Below are 8,555 nucleotides of genomic sequence, written 5' to 3'. Positions count from 1 at the left end.
CCTTCAGGTGTTTGAACAAGACACTCTGGTGCGCGGCTCAGTCAACATGGAGGACAAAAGTGTCTCCATCATACTTAGTATTTACGTGTCTCTTTCAAACTTCTCACCCTCAGTCCTAATAATGCTCATCTGAACCTAACATGAGTGGTCATATCACTCTTCCACAAAACCCAACATCGATATTTGACAGTGGGGAGACCTAGAGCTTCCCGGTAATCCTTCCAGATAAAACAGCAATGCCATCAGCCTCAGTTTTCCCTGACACTTACTACGCCAACACTAAGTTTCATAGTGGCTCTTTAGAATAAAATATATTTTCCTAGAAGTCTAGGGATGTAACAGCTACATCTTGGCAATGAGAGTAGAAACCTGGTCAACCGCTAGTATGCTGGTTTCTCATCACATGTGTGTCAATTGCAGAGTTTGCCTTTTCAAAAAAAAAGCTTGGATGATGGAGGAGGACTCCTAGGAGATGAGGTATCCATGAATACATGTGAGGCTTCCTGTTTAATCAACCAGTTTAGAGAAAAGAAGGAGTCACCCTAGAAGGTTCCCTCGACTCACCCTTAAGCTTAACGACCCCTAAGTGACTCAATGTTACTCCAGAAATAAGCCGCAGTAATGATTCTCCCTTCCTTCCTTGCATTTTTTCTTTTTAATTGGAAGGCTGGGATCTATTTGCTTAAGCAAGATAACTATACCAAATTAGATGGTGCTTGTTGGAATAAGGAATGTATAAAGTTTAAAGTAAATAAATGATTTTAAAGCATGACACAAATTAAGCAACATGAATAATTACCATCAACCTTTTCTGATCATTTGGGATCCATCTGGGGAGAATACTCTACCAAAAGAAATTCCCTCCACAGAAGAACCCTTGACAGGCTCAGCCTGGGTCTGAAACAGTGATTCTCAGCTCTGATAACAGTGGATTCACCTGAGGTACTTTTAAAGCTAGTCAGGCCCACTCCCACACGAGGTTCGAACAGGCAGCTAGGCTGGAAAATCACTGGCCTCAAAAGAAAATGGTGGCCTGTGAAAGCTGAGGTCACCAGGGCACTTAGGAACCCCTCAGAGACAGGGTAACCAGTCTCAGCAGAGTGTATCTAATACTGCCTATTATCCAAGAGGCTTAGTTCCCCGAGCTTCTTGTCTCCTCGGGTGAACGAAACCCTGGCGACTTTGGTGACCAAGCTTGTCACCACTTGTTATGTAACCCAGGCAGGGCAACATCGTTACATGTGCTTGTTTCTCTCTCATCCTTCTTTGGCTTCTCAATTTCCTCAGAGTCAGCCGTGGGACACAACACTAACAGGAAGATAGAGGTAATCGTGCCTCCCCACCATAACAGACCTCTTTCACAGTCATCCCTCATCTAGGATTCAGCTCAGGTGTAGATGGTGCAGCCTGATAACCACAATCACCCTGAAGATTTATGAAGTATCTGCGAGGTGGCATAGAGCTAGAAACTTTCCACTAGTCATTTCTGAAAAAAAGATTCTGTCTTCTGTTGTTGGGAATACTGACGCTCAGAATGATTAGGCAACTTGATCAAAACACGCATGGCTGAGACCCAAATCTACCTGGCTCTGTAAAAATCTACATGGCTCTCTACCCAAATCTAACCCTGTCTTTAAATCTTGACCCTTACAGAGTTTCTGATCCCCATCCTGAAATTCCATGAAGTCTGATCCATGAGAAAACGCAAACGTACTGGAAAAGCGGAGAGCGTGGGGCAGTCAGTCATTCCTGCCTTCGTACCTGTGGGTTTGCTAACTGGCCAACTCCTGACAGTGAGAAGGGAAGGAGGAAGGGACAGGACCAGGGCAGAGGGAGGGATGAGCTGACACACGTGAGAGAATCAGAAGCTGCGGAGCACAAACCGCCCTGGAAGGAAGGAGACAGAAAGAGAGAGAGCAAGCCCCAGGAGGCCAGATGAGGCCAAGGTATGGTCACATGCACAAACTTCACTTTGTTCTCTCCCCTTAGGACCTGCTCCTTCTTTGGCTGCCGCCAAACAAAACTCATTTGACTCTTATCAGATTTAACCCAACCTTGGGAAGGCCAGTAAGTCAAAAGCAGTGAAATGATTTCTGCTTTCAGAGTGTCCATGTCAGAAACCTGGTCAGGACATGGTGAGAGAAATGGATAGGGAGGAGTGGGGGAGTGTGTTTTGGGGCCAATAGTCTTATAAGTAAAGGGAGAAAAATAAACAGAAGTTAAATTTTACTCAGTGCTGACCTAGAGTCCACTCTTCAATGACCCCAGCTGGAGAAAACCCTTTGTCCCATGGCAGCCAAGTGTAGGGTCAGTGCTACCGTTCAAATTAAACCAAAGAGTGAAAATGAAATTTTTGGTTTCTGCACGTGACATTGGCTTCTGAGACTGCATTGATCCTTCCCTGCTCTCCACTTCTCTCCTCCAGGAAAGGGGAGGTGTGTGTCCATACTGACTCAGACCTCCCTGGAGACCCAGGCTGCATGCTGGTTCTCAGGCCCCTCCATTGGCTTAATCAAAAGCCACCTGCGGGAAGCTGCTGGTCAGATGGACTTTCCCACAATCCCCAGTTAGCACAACATCAAGTCAGAAGGCTGCTCTGGAAGCCAATACAAACAGAGCCAGACATGTTTTCCCCAGGGGGCCCTGATGTCCAGATGGGTTTCTCAGCTTGGCTGCTGCCCACACATCCATGCTGGTGAGCCAAGGCTGGGGGTTGGTTTTCTAATCTTCCCACAGGTAGACAAGCTGGTTCCCTCAGCAGAGACTCAGAGCGAGGGTAACTTTGGGAATCAGGAAAGGGGAAACCCCTTCCTTGCCACCCTCCTTGTCCCTGTTAGACAAAAAGAAGGAAAAGAATACATTGTAAGGTGAAAATGGGGCTGAGAACGGAGCACTGGGGAAATAAATGTTAGAATATGGTGCTAATCAGGCAAGAATATGAGATTTTTAAGTAACCGAAGTCTACTTCATGTCCTTTGAAATACCACATGACAAGCCTTCTGGGGCACTGAATATGGCCTCATTCGACAAGGTCATCCATAAATGTAGCTGTAGAAAGACTGAGAGAAACAAGATATCCAAAACTGATAACAACAATGACTAGCACCCTTTCTGGTCCATCTTATTTAATCCCCACAACAACCATTTAAATCTCTCCTGGTGGCTCAGACAGTAAAGAATCTGCCTGCAAAGGAGGAGACCCAGGTTCCATCCCTGGGTCGGGAAGATGCCCTGGAAAAGAGAATGGCAACCCACTCCAGTATTCTTGTCTGGAGAATCTCGTGGACAGAGAAGCCCAGTGGGCGACAATGCATGGGGTCACAAAGAGTCAGACATGACTGAGCGACTAATACTACTAATTCCTACTGTTCCCATTTTACAGATGAGGATACTGAGGCTTCAAGAGTTTTATCTGCCCACAAAGTTTGTCTCTTTGCCAGGTACTTGTCATACCTTACCGTGTTTATTTCTATCACACTGGAGTTGCTCTTATATTCTAGTTGAAGGGTAACAGACGTCCTGCTCTACCCAAGCAGAGAAAGTATAGGAAGGAATAAGCCAGTTCTGCTTCCTCTTGTGTCCCTAGTGCAAATCACGGTGCTGGCACCTGGTTATTACCAGTAAAGTTTTTTGAGACAATGAAAATAGTCATATTGGCCTCAGCTTAATGGTGAATTTTATTCCACAACTTGGAAACCAAGAAACCTGCAAAACTAATGCCCAAGGATCAAAAACATATGTATAGTGCCAGGTTATATGAGATTAATAAGTGTTTCATAATTTAAAAGATGAATAAATGAATGATTGCTCTCTTATGAGTGTTTCAGGGCAAGACTGGGCTATATTCCTATGCCTCTTCCTACCTGATTTTCCATGTCTGTATTTTTCCACGTATGTATTTCCATGTCTGTGTGCCCCTTTGCTTAGAAGCTTTTGGCTTAGAAAAATCAGGCCTGAAGCACAGCTTAGCTGTGTGAAATTAAGCCTCTTAATAATTCCTTATTGAAAATCACAATGAGTTTCTTTAAAACTCCCATGACATATTTTATCCTCTTATCTGTGTTTATTTCTTCCAGTAAACAAGAAAATTTAAACAAATCCAAGAAATATTCTAAGTTCTTTTTCCCCTTTTGCAGGAAAGACAGTTCTTTAGACATAATTTCTTTAAAAATAAAGTGCATATAATTTTCCACATTCAAGACTTCTCTATTTGTGGAAGATTCTGAAAATAGAAGCATCTGCCATAATATCAGGGGCTTTGGAGCTGAAGCGTCTGTCCAAACTCACAGACGGGTATTTCAAAATATTGAGGTAGTCTCCGGCATAGCCGTGATGAATTCTGTCAGGAGAAGGGGGCCATTTTCAATCTTGGACCCCCACCTGGTTTTGCCTCACTGTTGACTCACATACCTGCCTACAGCAATACACACTGGTTTTGGCCTGTGCTAGGCCACGCACCATCAATGGAGTCCATTGTTTTCCAGCAAGGCACCTGCACAACAGGCTCAAACAATGAGGCCATACCTCAAGCCCCTCCTTTCTCCTCAGGGCACCCAAGGTGAAAGAAAACTTGTTGAGGCCCGGAAGCCCACTTGCATCATAATTAGACTGCCTGGCCAAATGAAAACCACCACCGTCTCTAGGAACAATTTCCAAGTTTGGGGTACTCGCAAAGCTCTGGGCCAAGGCAGCGTTAGCAGGACCTGCGCTCTCTTCTTGCCTCTGAATGAATTTAAGGAGTGAAGACTGAGAACTGCCAGGCGCCGCAACTCTGCCCCTGACTTTGGTTTGGTTTTTACAAGCAAACACGCACACATAGGCTATCCTCAGACCTGTGAGCTCATCATGAGTGGAGCTCCATAACCTACCTGCACCAGGGCTGAGCCAGAGCCACCGAACACTGAATTCCACACTATGGAATGTCTTGTCTCAGGAAGTGACAGTGCTACTACAATAACAAAGATGGCTCAATTTAAAAATGCTTATTTATGACAATAAAAATTATTCAATTTATTACAGTCTATGGGGTCGCTCGATGGACATTGAGTTTGGGTGAACTCCGGGAGTTGGTGATGGACAGGGAGGCCTGGCGTGCCGTGATTCGTGGGGTCGCAAAGAGTCAGACACGACTGAGCGACTGAACTGAACTGATGGGGTCACAAGAGTTAGACATGACCGAGCGACTAAGCGCGCATGGCGCGCGCGCACACACACACACACACACACACACACACACACACGTATAAAATAGATAACCATGGGAATTTGCTGTATGACTCAGGGAACTCAAACTGGGGCTCTGTAACAACCGAGAGGGGTGGGAACATATGTATACCTGTGGCTGATTCATGCTAATATATGGCAGAGGCCAGCACAGTATTGTGAAGCAAGTTTTCTTCAATTAAATAATTTGGGGAAAAATTATCAATTTGTAAAGGTTTTACTCTTTCACTATCTTATCTATCTGTTGGTTCATTTGAATGTAAAAGACACAACACAAAGGTAATGATTATGGCTTTTGCAGTCAGGCATACATGGGTTCTACGCTTGGGCCCACCACATCAAGGATGCATGACTCTGGAGTAAATTGCTTAATCTCTGAATTCCTCTTTTTTTCATCTGAAAAATGGGGATATTGACAGCTAGAATATTACTGAGAATTAAATTAAATTATTGTATGTAAAATATTTAGTACAGACCCTGAACCACAGTTACAGGTTCTTAATAAATGATCACTATTACTCTATTGTTTTTTTAATAAGCTCAGTGATACATTAATAAAGACTATGGTGGTAGAATAACATCTTGAATGAAATATTGAGTTTCAAATGTCCACCTTCACCAAAACTTAAAGAGGCTTACAATTTTGAAATTAAAATTGATTAATTAATTAATTAACCAAACCATTCTCACATAAATCCTGGAAAACAGAGATGGTCAATTTTAATCCAATTAAAGTTGTTTTAGTTTTGATTTGAGGTTAAGAGAATTCTACAACCTTCAAGTTCTATACCATTTAAAAGAAGATAACTAAATGATTTCATTGGACCAAATTGTAAGACACATGTTAAGCAATTAAAGTCTGCTCATTGAATGATATTTAAATCTATCATTTCCACTATTTATTCGAATAAGTCACCTCACCTCTGGGCCTCAGTTTACTCATCAGTAAAATAGGAATATGATTAGTACTTACCTTTCATGAGCCTTAAAAGGATTAAATAAGATAATAGAAGCAAAATCCTTAGCCCAGGGCCTGACTCAATTATCATTCAATGAATGTTAACTATGCCCACTCTTGTGTTAATGCCAACAAAACTGTTCCCCTCTTAAGTTCCCTGCCCTCTGTAATCCTCTGTTACGTACCTTTGTCACTGGGGGAAATCTTGATATTGGTGGCTCCGTGGTCATTTCTAACATGTGCTATTGATTTGACTTATTTCTCCACACAAAACTCCTTTAAACTGGATGGAGAATGCGCCCTGAGAGTTCTCACTGGAGGGGTGGCCAGTGGGAACAGAGCTCCAGAACCAGGAAATCGGAAGGGGAAACCACTGAACCTGGGGCAACCCATGTGGATTTCATTAGCACCAGGTAACACACTCACAGTTTAGTAAGTGCTCCCAGTAAGAACACATAAGCTGGAGCAGAACCCAGTTTTGATTTCAAGCTATCTAGGAAAGAGGCCAAGGAGAAAAATTAATAGTCTCTACCAAATCCAATGTGTTTCTGTTCTCATGAAGGGAAGATCACGCCAGTGTTACACCTTTTGTCCCAAGCCTTACAATAAGTCTGGGTCTTTTCTGCTTCAGGAATTTATTTATATGCAAAGCTTTTCAAGGAGATAAAAGTTAAATGTAGCTATATGTTATAGCTGATTAATCAAAATAGGAGTAGATAAACAAATCAAAGTACGAATAGATAAAATCAAAGTAAAAAAATAAAAAGGATAAAATCAGAACTTCTCTAAAAACTGAAAGTACATATATGTTGTATTTGTGAGGAACTTACAAATGTATCAGAAAAACTGGAGAACATTTAAGAATGCTTACTTTATCTTTACTATATGCCACTGCTCTAGTTAATTAGTTAAAGGCTAGCTATAACCAGGACTATCATGAAGCTAGATCTAAAATGGAATATGTATAAGAAAATTTTCTGTGATCCTCTTTTATGACCTGTAAGGATATTTACATCTATTTTTCTGGTTTATGTTTTTACTTTTTCCTTAATCTGATTCTTGCTTTTCCTAGGATGTGCCTCATACATTAAAATGTTTGCATTCATTGAAAGTCATTAATTATACTCTAGTTTGGGTATGGACTTTCTTCCAAATGAAGGATGCAAAGCAAACCATAATTTTCTTTCCTCTGCCTATGTCAGCTATAAGGTGAAGAAAAATTAATTAGGCTCAACCCTTGACTTAGTATGTTTTTTTTAATTTTTGCAATGGAAAAGAATGTTTATGTGTACAAACAGGCAGGATTATCTATGTTATTATCATCTAATTTGAACATTACTTTGGAACTGATTATTTTGCTAGATTATGACACAACTCCAACAATGTTTCACAAAAGTCCGCAGTTAAATTAATATGGAAGTTACATGTATGCTCATACACTCTCACTTCTGCACATCCCTCAAATTCCAGGTTACATTTAGCTTTGTATGGAATATTCTTTAACAGGAATCAACTCTTTCTGGTACAGAACAACTAATTATTCATGATTCAACCAGTGTTGCTGATTTAATAAGTCAAGTGAGAATGATAAGGCAATGAAGAAATGGGGATATTTAAGTATTCTGGATAATTTGGTTTAGTATGGCAAACACTAGGTTATTCATGTATTTGTGTTTTTACAAATTAGCCAAGGAACTGTAGTAAAAATGGATTTGGGGCTGAAACTTATATTACAATATCTCAATTTGAATTTGTAACCATGATAAAATTCCATCAGTGTCACTTCTCTTTTATGTTCCTCGGATAAGTGTAAAAACCACTTACTTTTTGTACTAACAAAGAGAATTTGGATTCTGGAGGAGTAAAAATGTGAGAAAGAGTAATTGGAAGAAACAGATATGATCAGGGCAGGGTGGATCTGACTCACCTTCTAAGTCTCTCTTTCTGAGAAAAGTCTCTTTTCACTCTGTACCTTGAAGGGTACTGGGCTGCTGGTGGAGGTGACAGGCATGGATCCAGTGTAGCCCTGGGCTCGTTTACTTCTGTGGTCACCCTATTTGGGGTGGGGAAGACGGTGAAGGTGGTTTTAGGGGACAGAACAATCCCCAGCTGTTCTTATTAAATGTGGGCAACCCCCTTCAGGTCATCAATCCCACCATCCCCATTTGTTATCTCTGCCTCTTGACACAGTTATGCTACCTGCCCTGCCCTCCCCCAACCACCCCACCCCCCGCCGTCAAGAACTGTGACCATCTGCACTTTTGACCCTCACAGCAAAAAACTGCATACTGCAAAGACTTCTTCAGACAACCCAACCAAAGAGAATAATCTGTTAAAAATAACAGTGGTGAAAACTTGGAAAATGCAAGTTTCC

Source organism: Bos grunniens, chromosome 8, assembly GCF_055505025.1.
Source record: "Bos grunniens cultivar Pamir isolate PY7600 chromosome 8, Bosgru_T2T1.0, whole genome shotgun sequence".
NCBI lineage: Eukaryota > Metazoa > Chordata > Mammalia > Artiodactyla > Bovidae > Bos > Bos grunniens.
This window is presented reverse-complemented; position numbering follows the sequence as displayed.